Below are 15,731 nucleotides of genomic sequence, written 5' to 3' on the forward strand. Positions count from 1 at the left end.
CCCTAGGGGCAAGTCCTTCTCACTCTATCTTTCACGAAGGGTCCTTGGCCCTCAACCTGGCGACTCTCAACCTGACCCACGTCACAATATCAGTACATCTTAATTAAAGCTACAATACCCTCTAGTATCTTAAATACCTTTATAGTTTATTCTATTCCACTTATATAGTTAAACACATGGCATGATTCTAAATAGTATCATAACTTTTGCAAATTACCTAAATCAGATTGAATTACTAAAATTGCTTTCTGCCATTTATTAAGCTATGGGGAAGCAGAAAATGTAACAAATTGCTAGAAAACGAAAACCTTCGGGAAATATAACAAATTTAAGTTTTAATCTATAAAAATTGTAATTAATGAATAAGGCCCGTACTCTACCATTTCTTATTAAAAACTATACTGAATAATCAAAGGAAATTACAAAAAACTTTAAATTCTTCTTGTGTAAGTACAATATACACTAAAGTATGAATGTAGGTTGTGTGTAGGTGCGTGTGTCTGTTAACACGCTAAGGTAAGTAGGTAGGTGGGTCCCATATAAGACAAGTTAGGTAGGCAGCGTTAAGGTCTATAGATATAAGGTGGGATGTGCGCACGTGATAAATTAACACGTACCACACGGCCAGTGGTAAGCAACTGGGCAAACCTCCCTGTCACCACAAAAACTAGCCTAATGTTTACCTGCCATTCACTAACTAATATTTAAATAACAATTACGTTTTCTCGCATATTACTACATTAAGTAATGGACGTGTGTTGTGTAGGTTTGTGTACATAAGGAAAGAATGTAGGTTGTGTAAGTGTGTATACACTAAGGAAAGAATGTAGGTTGTGTAGGTGTGTATACACTAAGGAAAGAATGTAGGTTGTGTAAGTGTGTATACACTAAGGAAAGAATGTAGGTTGTGTAGGTGTGTATACACTAAGGAAAGAATGTAGGTTGTGTAAGTGTATACACTACGGAAAGAATGTAGGTTGTGTAAGTGTGTGTACACTAAGGAAATAACATAGGTTATGTGTAATTGTGTGTATGCTAAGAAGTGGACTTAGATTATGTGTAGGTTGTGTGCACTAAGCAAAAAATGTAGGTTGCTGTAGGTGTGTACACATTAAGGAATGAACGTAGGTTATGTGTAGATGTGTGTACATTAAGGAAAGAACGTAGCTCATTTGTAGATGTGTACACTAAAGAAATAACGTAAGGTATGTGTAAATGTATGTACACTAAGGAATTAATTTAGGTTATGTGTAGGTGTGTACATTAAGGAATGAACGTAGGTTATGATGTGTACACTACAGAAAGAATGAAAGTTAGGGAGTGTTGGTGTGTGTACTAAGGAAAGAACGTTATGTATAGGTGTGTGTACACTAAGGAAAGAATGTAGGTAATGTGTAGGTGTATGAACTAAGGGAAGAACGCAGGTTATGTGTAGGTGTGTGAACTAAGGGAAGAATGCAGGTTACGTGCAGGTGTGTGAACTAAGAGAAGAATGCAGGTTATGTGTAGGTGTGAACTAAGGGAAAAATGCATGTTATGTGTAGGTGTGTGAACTAAGGGAAGAATGCAGGTTATGTGTAGATGTGTGAACTAAGGGAAGAATGCAGGTTATGTGTAGGTGTGTGAACTAAGGAAAGAACGCTGGTTAAATGTAGGTTACGTACATTAAGGAAAGAATGTAGGTTATGTGTAGGTGTGTGAACTAAGGGAAGAACGCAGGTTAAATGTAGGTTACGTACATTAAGGAAAGAATGTAGGTTATGTGTAGGTGTGTGAACTAAGGGAAGAACGCAGGTTAAATGTAGGTTACGTACATTAAGGAAAGAATGTAGGTTATGTGTAGGTGTGTAAACTAAGGGAAGAACGCAGGTTATGTGTAGGTGTGTGAACTAAGGGAAGAATGCAGGTTATGTGTAGATGTGTGAACTAAGGGAAGAACGCAGGTTATGTGTAGGTGTGTGAACTAAGGGAAGAATGCAGGTTATGTGTAGATGTGTGAACTAAGGGAAGAACGCAGGTTATGTGTAGGTGTGTGAACTAAGGGAAGAATGCAGGTTATGTGTAGGTGTGTGAACTAAGGGAAGAACGCAGGTTAAATGTAGGTTACGTACATTAAGGAAAGAATGTAGGTTATGTGTAGGTGTGTAAACTAAGGGAAGAACGCAGGTTATGTGTAGGTGTGTGAACTAAGGGAAGAATGCAGGTTATGTGTAGGTGTGTGAACTAAGGAAAGAACGCAGGTTAAATGTAGGTTACGTACATTAAGGAAAGAATGTAGGTTATGTGTAGGTGTGTGAACTAAGGGAAGAACGCAGGTTAAATGTAGGTTACGTACATTAAGGAAAGAATGTAGGTTATGTGTAGGTGTGTGAACTAAGGGAAGAATGCAGGTTATGTGTAGGTGTGTGAACTAAGGAAAGAACGCAGGTTAAATGTAGGTTACGTACATTAAGGAAAGAATGTAGGTTATGTGTAGGTGTGTGAACTAAGGGAAGAATGCAGGTTATGTGTAGGTGTGTGAACTAAGGGAAGAATGCAGGTTATGTGTAGGTGTGTGAACTAAGGGAAGAACGCAGGTTAAATGTAGGTTACGTACATTAAGGAAAGAATGTAGGTTATGTGTAGGTGTGTGAACTAAGGGAAGAATGCAGGTTATGTGTAGGTGTGTGAACTAAGGAAAGAACGCAGGTTAAATGTAGGTTACGTACATTAAGGAAAGAATGTAGGTTATGTGTAGGTGTGTGAACTAAGGGAAGAACGCAGGTTAAATGTAGGTTACGTACATTAAGGAAAGAATGTAGGTTATGTGTAGGTGTGTGAACTAAGGGAAGAATGCAGGTTATGTGTAGGTGTGTGAACTAAGGGAAGAACGCAGGTTAAATGTAGGTTACGTACATTAAGGAAAGAATGTAGGTTATGTGTAGGTGTGTGAACTAAGGGAAGAATGCAGGTTATGTGTAGGTGTGTGAACTAAGGGAAGAACGCAGGTTGAATGTAGGTTACGTACATTAAGGAAAGAATGTAGGTTATGTGTAGGTGTGTGAACTAAGGGATGAACGCAGGTTAAATGTAGGTTATGTACATTAAGGAAAGAATGTAGGTTATGTGTAGGTGTGTGAACTAAGGGAAGAACGCAGGTTAAATGTAGGTTACGTACATTAAGGAAAGAATGTAGGTTATGTGTAGGTGTGTGAACTAAGGGAAGAATGCAGGTTATGTGTAGGTGTGTGAACTAAGGGAAGAATGCAGGTTATGTGTAGGTGTGTGAACTAAGGGAAGAACGCAGGTTAAATGTAGGTTACGTACATTAAGGAAAGAATGTAGGTTATGTGTAGGTGTGTGAACTAAGGGAAGAACGCAGGTTAAATGTAGGTTACGTACATTAAGGAAAGAATGTAGGTTATGTGTAGGTGTGTAAACTAAGGGAAGAACGCAGGTTATGTGTAGGTGTGTGAACTAAGGGAAGAATGCAGGTTATGTGTAGATGTGTGAACTAAGGGAAGAACGCAGGTTATGTGTAGGTGTGTGAACTAAGGGAAGAATGCAGGTTATGTGTAGGTGTGTGAACTAAGGGAAGAACGCAGGTTAAATGTAGGTTACGTACATTAAGGAAAGAATGTAGGTTATGTGTAGGTGTGTAAACTAAGGGAAGAACGCAGGTTATATGTATGTGTGTAAACTAAGGGAAGAACGCAGGTTATATGTAGGTGTGTGAACTAAGGGAAGAATGCAGGTTATGTGTAGGTGTGTGAACTAAGGAAAGAACGCAGGTTAAATGTAGGTTACGTACATTAAGGAAAGAATGTAGGTTATGTTTAGGTGTGTGAACTAAGGGAAGAATGCATGTTATGTGTAGGTGTGTGAACTAAGGAAAGAACGCAGGTTAAATGTAGGTTACGTACATTAAGGAAAGAATGTAGGTTATGTGAAGGTGTGTAAACTAAGGAAAGAACGCTGGTTAAATGTAGGTTACGTACATTAAGGAAAGAATGTAGGTTATGTGTAGGTGTGTGAACTAAGGGAAGAATGCAGGTTATGTGTAGGTGTGTGAACTAAGGAAAGAACGCATGTTAAATGTAGGTTACGTACATTAAGGAAAGAATGTAGGTTATGTGTAGATGTGTGAACTAAGGGAAGAATGCAGGTTATGTGTAGGTTACATATATTAAGGAAAGAATGTAGGTTATGTGTAGGTGTGTGAACTAAGGGAAGAATGCTGGTTAAATGTAGGTTACATACATTAAGGAAAGAATGCAGGTTATGTGTAGGTGTATGAACTAAGGGAAGAACGCAGGTTATGTGTAGGTGTGTGAACTAAGGGAAGAATGCAGGTTACGTGCAAGTGTGTGAACTAAGGGAAGAATGCAGGTTATGTGTAGGTGTGAACTAAGGGAAGAATGCAGGTTATGTGTAGGTGTGAACTAAGGGAAGAATGCAGGTTATGTGTAGGTGTGTGAACTAAGGGAAGAACGCAGGTTAAATGTAGGTTACGTACATTAAGGAAAGAATGTAGGTTATGTGAAGGTGTGTAAACTAAGGAAAGAACGCAGGTTAAATGTAGGTTACGTACATTAAGGAAAGAATGTAGGTTATGTGTAGGTGTATGAACTAAGGGATGAACGCAGGTTATGTGTAGGTGTGTGAACTAAGGGAAGAATGCAGGTTGTGTGTAGATGTGTGAACTAAGGGAAGAACGCAGGTTATGTGTAGGTGTGTGAACTAAGGGAAGAATGCAGGTTATGTGTAGGTGTGTGAACTAAGGGAAGAATGCAGGTTATGTGTAGATGTGTGAACTAAGGGAAGAATGCAGGTTATGTGTAGGTGTGTGAACTAAGGAAAGAACACTGGTTAAATGTAGGTTACGTACATTAAGGAAAGAATGTAGGTTATGTGTAGGTGTGTGAACTAAGGGAAGAATGCAGGTTATGTGTAGATGTGTGAACTAAGGGAAGAATGCAGGTTACGTGCAGGTGTGTGAACTAAGGGAAGAATGCGGGTTATGTGTAGATGTGTGAACTAAGGGAAGAATGCAGGTTATGTGTAGGTGTGTGAACTAAGGAAAGAACGCTGGTTAAATGTAGGTTACGTACATTAAGGAAAGAATGTAGGTTATGTGTAGGTGTGTGAACTAAGGGAAGAACGCAGGTTAAATGTAGGTTACGTACATTAAGGAAAGAATGTAGGTTATGTGTAGGTGTGTGAACTAAGGAAAGAACGCAGGTTAAATGTAGGTTACGTACATTAAGGAAAGAATGTAGGTTATGTGTAGGTGTGTGAACTAAGGAAAGAACACTGGTTAAATGTAGGTTACGTACATTAAGGAAAGAATGTAGGTTATGTGTAGGTGTGTGAACTAAGGGAAGAATGCAGGTTATGTGTAGATGTGTGAACTAAGGGAAGAATGCAGGTTACGTGCAGGTGTGTGAACTAAGGGAAGAATGCGGGTTATGTGTAGATGTGTGAACTAAGGGAAGAATGCAGGTTATGTGTAGGTGTGTGAACTAAGGAAAGAACGCTGGTTAAATGTAGGTTACGTACATTAAGGAAAGAATGTAGGTTATGTGTAGGTGTGTGAACTAAGGGAAGAACGCAGGTTAAATGTAGGTTACGTACATTAAGGAAAGAATGTAGGTTATGTGTAGGTGTGTGAACTAAGGAAAGAACGCAGGTTAAATGTAGGTTACGTACATTAAGGAAAGAATGTAGGTTATGTGTAGGTGTGTGAACTAAGGGAAGAATGCAGGTTAAATGTAGGTTATGTACATTAAGGAAAGAACGCTGGTTAAATGTAGGTTACGTACATTAAGGAAAGAATGTAGGTTATGTGTAGGTGTTTGAACTAAGGGAAGAACGCAGGTTAAATGTAGGTTACGTACATTAAGGAAAGAATGTAGGTTATGTGTAGGTGTGTGAACTAAGGAAAGAACGCAGGTTAAATGTAGGTTACGTACATTAAAGAAAGAATGGAGGTTATGTGTAGGTGTGTGAACTAAGGAAAGAACGCAGGTTAAATGTAGGTTACGTACATTAAGGAAAGAATGCAGGTTAAATATAGGTTACGTACATTAAAGAAAGAATGCAGGTTATGTGTAGGTGTGTGAACTAAGGAAAGAACGCAGGTTAAATGTAGGTTACGTACATTAAGGAAAGAATGCAGGTTATGTGTAGGTGTGTGAACTAAGGAAAGAACGCAGGTTAAATGTAGGTTACGTACATTAAGGAAAGAACGCAGGTTAAATATAGGTTACGTACATTAAGGAAAGAATGCAGGTTATGTGTAGGTGTGTGAACTAAGGAAAGAACGCAAGTTAAATGTAGGTTACGTACATTAAGGAAAGAATGCAGGTTATGTGTAGGTGTGAACTAAGGAAAGAACGCAGGTTAAATATAGGTTACGTACATTAAGGAAAGAATGTAGGTTATGGGTAGGTGTGTGAACTAAGGAAAGAACGCTGGTTAAATGTAGGTTACGTACATTAAGGAAAGAATGTAGGTTATGTGTAGGTGTGTGAACTAAGGGAAGAACGCAGGTTAAATGTAGGTTACGTACATTAAGGAAAGAATGTAGGTTATGTGTAGATGTGTGAACTAAGGGAAGAATGCAGGTTATGTGTAGGTGTGTGAACTAAGGAAAGAACACTGATTAAATGAAGGTTACGTACATTAAGGAAAGAATGTAGGTTATGTGTAGGTGTGTGAACTAAGGAAAGAACGCAGGTTAAATGTAGGTTACGTACATTAAGGAAAGAATGTAGGTTATGTGTAGGTGTGTGAACTAAGGAAAGAACGCAGGTTAAATGTAGGTTATGCACATTAAGGAAAGAATGTAGGTTATGTGTAGGTGTATGAACTAAGGGAAGAACGCAGGTTAAATGTAGGTTACGTACATTAAGAAAAGAATGTAGGTTATGTGTAGGTGTGTGAACTAAGGGAAGAATGCAGGTTATGTGTAGGTGTGTGAACTATGGGAAGAATAAAGGTTATGTGCAGGTGTGTGAACTAAGGGAAGAATGCAGGTTATGAGTAGATGTGTGAACTAAGGGAAGAATGCAGGTTATGTGTAGGTGTGAACTAAGGGAAGAACGCAGGTTAAATGTAGGTTATGTACATTAAGGAAAGAATGTAGGTTATGTGTAGGTGTGTGAACTAAGGGAAAACTGCAGGTTAAATGTAGGTTACGTACATTAAGGAAAGAATGTAGGTTATGTGTATGTGTGTGAACTAAGGGAAGAACGCAGGTTAAATGTAGGTTATGTACATTAAGGAAAGAATGTTGGTTATATGTACGTATGTGAACTAATGGAAAAATGCAGGTTAAATGTAGGTTATGCACATTAAGGAAAGAATGTAGGTTATGTGTAGGTGTGTGAACTAAGGAAAGAACGCAGGTTAAATGTAGGTTACGTACATTAAGGAAAGAATGTAGGTTATGTGAAGGTGTGTGAACTAAGGGAAGAATGTAGGTTATGTATATTAAGGAAAGAATGTATGTTATGTGTAGGTGTGTGAACTAAGGAAAGAACGCAGATTAAATGTAGGTTGTGCACATTAAGGAAAGAATGTAGGTTATGTGTAGGTGTGTGAACTAAGGGAAGAACGCAGATTAAATGTAGATTATGTACATTAAGGAAAGAATGCAGGTTAAATGTAGGTTATGTACATTAAGGAAAGAATGTAGGTTATGTGTAGGTGTGTGAACTAAGGGAAGAACGCAGGTTAAATGTAGGTTATGCACATTAAGGTAAGAATGTTGGTTGTATGTACGTATATGAACTAATGGAAAAATGCTGGTTAAATGTAGGTTATGCACATTAAGGAAAGAATGTAGGTTATGTGTAGGTGTGTGAACTAAGGAAAGAACGCAGGTTAAATGTAGGTTACGTACATTAAGGAAAGAATGTAGGTTATGTGAAGGTGTGTGAACTAAGGGAAGAATGCAGGTTAAATGTAGGTTATGTACATTAAGGAAAGAATGTAGGTTATGTGTAGGTATGTTACCTAAGGGAAGAATGCAGGTTAAATGTAGGTTATGCACATTAAGGAAAGAATGTAGGTTATGTGTAGGTGTGTGAATTAAGGAAAGAACGCAGGTTAAATGTAGGTTATGCACATTAAGGAAAGAATGTAGGTTATGTGTAGGTATGTGACCTAAGGGAAGAAAGCAGGTTAAATGTAGGTTATGCACATTAAGGAAAGAATGTAGGTTATGTGTAGGTGTATGAACTAAGGAAAGAACGCAGGTTAAATGTAGGTTATGTACATTAAGGAAAGAATGTAGGTTATGTGTAGGTGTGTGAACTAAGGAAAGAATGTAGGTTATTTGTAGGTGTGTGAACTAAGGGAAGAACGCAGGTTAAATGTAGGTTACGTACATTAAGGAAAGAATGTTGGTTATGTGTAGGTGTGTGAACTAAGGGAAGAACGCAGGTTAAATGTAGGTTACGTACATTAAGGAAAGAATGTTGGTTATGTGTAGGTGTGTGAACTAAGGGAAGAACGCAGGTTAAATGTAGGTTACGTACATTAAGGAAAGAATGGTGGTTATGTGTAGGTGTGAACTAAGGGAAGAATGTAGGTTATGTGTAGGTGTGTGAACTAAGGAAAGAACGCAGGTTAAATGTAAGTTATGTACATTAAGGAAAGAATGTAGGTTATGTGTAGGTGTGTGAACTAAGGAAAGAATATAGGTTATGTGTAGGTGTGTGAAGTAAGGGAAGAACGCAGGTTAAATGTAGGTTACGTACATTAAGGAAAGAATGTTGGTTATGTGTAGGAGCGTGAACTAAGGGAAGAACGCAGGTTAAGTGTAGGTTGTGCACATTAAGGAAAGAATGTAGGTTATGTGTAGGAGCGTGAACTAAGGGAAGAACGCAGGTTAAGTGTAGGTTGTGCACATTAAGGAAAGAATGTAGGTTATGTGTAGGAGCGTGAACTAAGGGAAGAACGCAGGTTAAGTGTAGGTTGTGCACATTAAGGAAAGAATGTAGGTTATGTGTAGGAGCGTGAACTAAGGGAAGAACGCAGGTTAAGTGTAGGTTGTGCACATTAAGGAAAGAACGTAGGTTATGTGTAGGAGCGTGAACTAAGGGAAGAACGCAGGTTAAGTGTAGGTTGTGCACATTAAGGAAAGAACGTAGGTTATGTGTAGGAGCGTGAACTAAGGGAAGAACGCAGGTTAAGTGTAGGTTGTGCACATTAAGGAAAGAACGTAGGTTATGTGTAGGAGCGTGAACTAAGGGAAGAACGCAGGTTAAGTGTAGGTTGTGCACATTAAGGAAAGAACGTAGGTTATGTGTAGGAGCGTGAACTAAGGGAAGAACGCAGGTTAAGTGTAGGTTGTGCACATTAAGGAAAGAACGTAGGTTATGTGTAGGAGCGTGAACTAAGGGAAGAACGCAGGTTAAGTGTAGGTTGTGCACATTAAGGAAAGAACGTAGGTTATGTGTAGGAGCGTGAACTAAGGGAAGAACGCAGGTTAAGTGTAGGTTGTGCACATTAAGGAAAGAACGTAGGTTATGTGTAGGAGCGTGAACTAAGGGAAGAACGCAGGTTAAGTGTAGGTTGTGCACATTAAGGAAAGAACGTAGGTTATGTGTAGGAGCGTGAACTAAGGGAAGAACGCAGGTTAAGTGTAGGTTGTGCACATTAAGGAAAGAACGTAGGTTATGTGTAGGAGCGTGAACTAAGGGAAGAACGCAGGTTAAGTGTAGGTTGTGCACATTAAGGAAAGAACGTAGGTTATGTGTAGGAGCGTGAACTAAGGGAAGAACGCAGGTTAAGTGTAGGTTGTGCACATTAAGGAAAGAACGTAGGTTATGTGTAGGAGCGTGAACTAAGGGAAGAACGCAGGTTAAGTGTAGGTTGTGCACATTAAGGAAAGAACGTAGGTTATGTGTAGGAGCGTGAACTAAGGGAAGAACGCAGGTTAAGTGTAGGTTGTGCACATTAAGGAAAGAACGTAGGTTATGTGTAGGAGCGTGAACTAAGGGAAGAACGCAGGTTAAGTGTAGGTTGTGCACATTAAGGAAAGAACGTAGGTTATGTGTAGGAGCGTGAACTAAGGGAAGAACGCAGGTTAAGTGTAGGTTGTGCACATTAAGGAAAGAACGTAGGTTAAATGTAGGTTGTGCACATTAAGGAAAGAACGTAGGTTATGTGTAGGTGCGTGAACTAAGGGAAGAACGCAGGTTAAATGTAGGTTGTGCACATTAAGGAAAGAACGTAGGTTATGTGTAGGTGCGTGAACTAAGGGAAGAACGCAGGTTAAATGTAGGTTGTGCACATTAAGGAAAGAACGTAGGTTACGTGTAGGTGCGTGAACTAAGGGAAGAACGCAGGTTAAATGTAGGTTGTGCACATTAAGGAAAGAACGTAGGTTATGTGTAGGTGCGTGAACTAAGGGAAGAACGCAGGTTAAATGTAGGTTGTGCACATTAAGGAAAGAACGTAGGTTATGTGTAGGTGCGTGAACTAAGGGAAGAACGCAGGTTAAATGTAGGTTGTGCACATTAAGGAAAGAACGTAGGTTATGTGTAGGTGCGTGAACTAAGGGAAGAACGCAGGTTAAATGTAGGTTGTGCACATTAAGGAAAGAACGTAGGTTATGTGTAGGTGCGTGAACTAAGGGAAGAACGCAGGTTAAATGTAGGTTGTGCACATTAAGGAAAGAACGTAGGTTATGTGTAGGTGCGTGAACTAAGGGAAGAACGCAGGTTAAATGTAGGTTGTGCACATTAAGGAAAGAACGTAGGTTATGTGTAGGTGCGTGAACTAAGGGAAGAACGCAGGTTAAATGTAGGTTGTGCACATTAAGGAAAGAACGTAGGTTATGTGTAGGTGCGTGAACTAAGGGAAGAACGCAGGTTAAATGTAGGTTGTGCACATTAAGGAAAGAACGTAGGTTATGTGTAGGTGCGTGAACTAAGGGAAGAACGCAGGTTAAATGTAGGTTGTGCACATTAAGGAAAGAACGTAGGTTATGTGTAGGTGCGTGAACTAAGGGAAGAACGCAGGTTAAATGTAGGTTGTGCACATTAAGGAAAGAACGTAGGTTATGTGTAGGTGCGTGAACTAAGGGAAGAACGCAGGTTAAATGTAGGTTGTGCACATTAAGGAAAGAACGTAGGTTATGTGTAGGTGCGTGAACTAAGGGAAGAACGCAGGTTAAATGTAGGTTGTGCACATTAAGGAAAGAACGTAGGTTATGTGTAGGTGCGTGAACTAAGGGAAGAACGCAGGTTAAATGTAGGTTGTGCACATTAAGGAAAGAACGTAGGTTATGTGTAGGAGCGTGAACTAAGTGAAGAACGCAGGTTAAATGTAGGTTACGTACATTAAGGAAAGAATGTTGGTTATGTGTAGGTGTGTAAACTAAGGAATGAATATAGGTCAAGCGTGGGTTATGTGTAGGTGTGTGTACACTAAGGAAAGAACGTAGGGTGTATATGTGCGTGTACAGTATGCTAAGAAATGAACGTAGGTTATGTGTAATGTGTGTAAACTAAGGAAAGAACGTAGTTGTGTATAGGTGTGTATACTAAGGAATGAATTAGGTTATGTGTAGGTGTGTGTACATTAAGGAATGAACGTAGTTTGTGTTTATGTGTATGCTAAGGAAAGATTATATGTTATGTGTAGATGTGTGTATACTATGGAAAGATTGTAGGTTATGTGCAGGTGTATGTACACTAATGAATGAACGTAAGCTGTGTACGTGTGTGTACACTATGAAAAGAATGTAGGTTATGTGTTCATGTGTATACACTAAGACACAAACGTAGGTTGTGTAAGTGTGTACACTAATTAAAGAATGTAGGTTGTATAGGTGCGTGTATAATAAGTTAAGATTGTAGGTTATGTGCAGGTGTATGTACACTGACAAATGAACGTAGGCTGTGTAAGTGTGTGTATACACTAAATGAATGTAGGTTATGTGTAGGTGTGTTCATTAAGGAAAGAATGTAGGTTGTGTAGGTGTGCGTACACTAAGGAATGAATGTAGGTTATGTGTAGATGTGTGTCCATTAAGATAAGAATGTAGGTTATATGTAGGCATGTGTACACTATGGAAAGAACCTACGTTATATGTAGGTGTGCATACAATAAGGAATGAATGTAGGTTGTGTAGCTGTGTACACTAACAAATAAAAGTAGGTTATGTGTAGATGTGTATACACTAGGAATGAAGGTAGGTTATGTTTAGGGGTGTGTACACTAAGCATTGAATCAGATTATGTGTAGGTGTATGTATACTAAGGAGTGAAATAGGTTATGTGTAGGTGTCTGTACACTAAGGAATAAATGTAGGTTATGTAGACATGTGTACACTAAGGAAATAACAGTTGTGTGTGTACACACTAAAAGAATGTAGGTTATTTGTACATGTGTGTTCATTAAGGAATGAATGTAGGTTGTGTAGACGTATGTACACTAAGGAAATAGCATAGTTGTGTATAGGTGTGTATACACTAAGGAATAAAGTGTGGGTTATGTGTAGATGAGTGTATAATAAGGAAATCACGTAGCTGCGTATGTGTGTGTACTGAATACTGACTAAAGAAAGAACGTTGGTTATGTGTAGATATTTGGAAAGGAAAGAACGTTGTTGTGTATAGGTGTGTACACATTAATTAAAGAATGTAGGTTTTATGTAAGAGTTTGTACACTAAGGAAATATTGTAGGTATGTGTAGGTGTCGTACACTAAGGAATGAATGTAGATTATGTGTAGGTGTCTGTACACTAAGGAATGAATGTAGGTTACGTGTAGGTGTCTGTACATTAAGGAATGAATGTAGGTTATGTGTATGTGTCTGTACACTAAGGAAAGAATGTAGGTTATGTGTAGGTGTCTGTACACTGAGGAATGAATGTAGGTTATGTGTAGGTGTCTGTACACTAAGGAATGAATGTAGGCTGGGTAGGTGTGAGTACTAAAAGTTAAGAATGTTGGGTTTTTATACAAAAAAAAGTGTAGATGTATAAGCTAAGGAAAAAGTATGTTACGTGTAGATATGTACACTAAGAAAAATTAATGTTATGAGTAGGCTGCACAACAAGGAACGAACATAGGTTATATGTAGGCCTGTGTACACTAATTAAAGAACGTAGTTTTGTATAGGTGCATGAGTATAACCACTTAAGGTGGGGTCCCTATGTAAAACAAGCTAGGTAAGTAAGCTCAATGTCTATAGATATAAAAGTTGGGGTGCGTGCGAGTGTCACGGCCAGTGGTATGTTACTGCCGGGAAAACCTCCCACTCTAAAAGCTAGTCAAATGTTAATTATTTGATTAACAATTAAGTTTTCTCGCGTGTTACTACTCGGCAATACAGTAACATTCTCACAATATGTATTCCAGTTAAAAAACTGATATAACTACTGTATTTGCTTATAGCAGTAACTGCTGCTAAGCACAAAACCATATACTGTATACCTCAATATTAAAGTACTATTATTATTATTATTATTACTAGCCAAGCGTCAACCACATCAAAAAGAGCAGAAAGGCTAACAAATCTCACAATATGTATTCCAGTTAAAACACTGATATTACTATTTGCTTATAGTAGTAACTGCTAAGCACAAAATCGTATATACCTCAATAATAAAGTACTGTTATAATTTTTATTACTAGCCAAGCTTCAACCACATCTAAAAGAGGGGAAGGACTAACAAAAAAGCACAGTAGTCTGGAAATGAAATAACGAATGAATGAGACATATAAGGCATAAATTATGTTGAGATCAGTGACAACTTTTTAATAATCCCTAGAAAAACTATGAAACCAGCCTCGTGTCAATCTGTTCAACAAAAAATGTATTTGCAAAAAAAAAGAAGAAAAAAAAAGTATCAATGGCGTTCGGTACGACTGTTCTCTAGGAAAAAAAGATCACAGTCACGATTCATTTTGCATTATCAAAAGGAAAAATGTCAACCTATTTAATAATGAGAAGGCTAGAAATTTCTAAAGTAGTCTTTGTAGCCCTAAGACAATCTCCATCATCGACAATTCTAATGCTATCATAGACACAAAGAATAAAATCATACAGACGATTTTAAACTCTACTTCCTATTTTTGTGTTTTACACGATATCTATGATTTGCATCCATGGTCCCTATCTCGTGTCATTATTTCAACATCCACGGCTTTGTCACATATCTAATTCACTTTCTGATCAATGTCGTGCGGCAACTCCGAGGTGCACTTTTATCATAACCATCAATACACTTTCCAAAATGTCCTATCATTTTTGAGCTTACATGTATTTGCAATATGTCCATATCTCTGACAATTAAAGCAAGCTAACACATGCTATGTCAACCGGTCACCAATTATAACACAACTTCATCACCATTATCACGAATGGCTTTCCGATTTAACCGGATTCCATTTCAGAATGATATGGGTAAGCTCACCTGAGATAGGATTCCTGTTTTCCCAAACGAATTGCACCAATAATCACAAATTAACACTGCAATATAAAAATCCTCACCATTTTCAACAGGACCTTGAAGACACTTCCCGCTCACCAGTAAAAGTGGATCATTCCAGAAATTCAGAAAGCAGTAGTTTTTACAGCAATGCTCCCATTGGCTGAGACCCGTTGACGTCATTCTTAACTATCTAACAAGGCGTTTGCACTGGCTAACCAAAGACTATATAGTCTTTGTGGCTAACTTAGGCGGTTTCTAGAAAAAGATAAAAAAAATCAAGGAGACTTCGGAATTGAATTGCTTAGCAGGAGATTTTTTCAAGATTAATAAAGCTAAAAGCTTTCCTAATCATACTCTATAATTAAAAGAATCTCTGTAGGGAGCAATCCAAAGCTGATTGGTATCAATATCACTATTATTTTAATCAAATTTATATACTCACAAAGTTTCTATAGAATAAAATACTCTATGAAATAAGTGTTTAGGCAAATGAGTTTAATTTCACATTGAACCAAAAGCTGAATCCTATAAATACTATGTGAACGTTTGTAAGATTACAAAATTGGAACAAACCGACCGAAGTGCCGTACATTAATAATTTACTTCAAGGGCTGCTTTTCAGGTCCTATACCACAGGGGAATCCTACTCTCTACAGGACCTTCAGTCATTTAATTGTATATATTCCAAGATATTACTTTTATTGATGAGAGAGAGAGAGAGAGAGAGAGAGAGAGAGAGAGAGAGAGAGAGAGAGAGAGAGAGAGAGAGAGAGAGAGAGAGAGAGAGAGAGAGAGAGAGTTATTTCCCGAACGACGAAAATAATTTTCTGTAGTTAAGATATTAAATTGTATTTTCTCTTTGGATGCAGTTTAAAATTCTAATAGAAAATTTAGAAAAAGCCGGCCAATTTTAACGGAGTTATTCTTACCTGTAATTAGTTGTAATCAACAAATATTACAAGCTGTCCATTCTTATTATTATCAAAAAGTCAAAATTTCGGCTCTATAAGTTAGCCTACGGATTTAGAATTGACATTACGGGAAGACCCAGTGGTCACAACATAAGTATTGAACATTCTATCGATAATTTTGCAACAAAATATTATCTTCTTTAAAGAAAATCATAATTTTCGTAAATGAGTAAAAGAACCAATTTGACAATCAACAGCTCTGAAAAAAATACTTCAGAAATAAGTCATAAATCCAAAAACTGATAATTCAAATAAAACACGAAACTGTGCACGATATAAACTCTGTATTAATGTGTCTATGAAACATCAAACCATCAATTTCTCA

General features: G+C 38.0%; 1 long non-coding RNA gene across 1 annotated transcript in view; it reads right to left on the reverse strand.

Moving 5' to 3' along the window:
- LOC137632535 (uncharacterized) overlaps nucleotides 1-14,526 on the reverse strand; it is a 19,620-nt gene extending 5,094 nt beyond the window's left edge. Inside the window, exon 1 of the long non-coding RNA XR_011042055.1 lies at nucleotides 14,418-14,526. This is a non-coding gene — a long non-coding RNA (uncharacterized lncRNA). The remainder of the gene's footprint in view (nucleotides 1-14,417) is intronic.
- Between the last annotated feature and the right edge of the window lie 1,205 nt (nucleotides 14,527-15,731).

Source organism: Palaemon carinicauda, chromosome 41 (assembly GCF_036898095.1).
Source record: "Palaemon carinicauda isolate YSFRI2023 chromosome 41, ASM3689809v2, whole genome shotgun sequence".
Taxonomy (NCBI): Eukaryota; Metazoa; Arthropoda; class Malacostraca; order Decapoda; family Palaemonidae; genus Palaemon; species Palaemon carinicauda.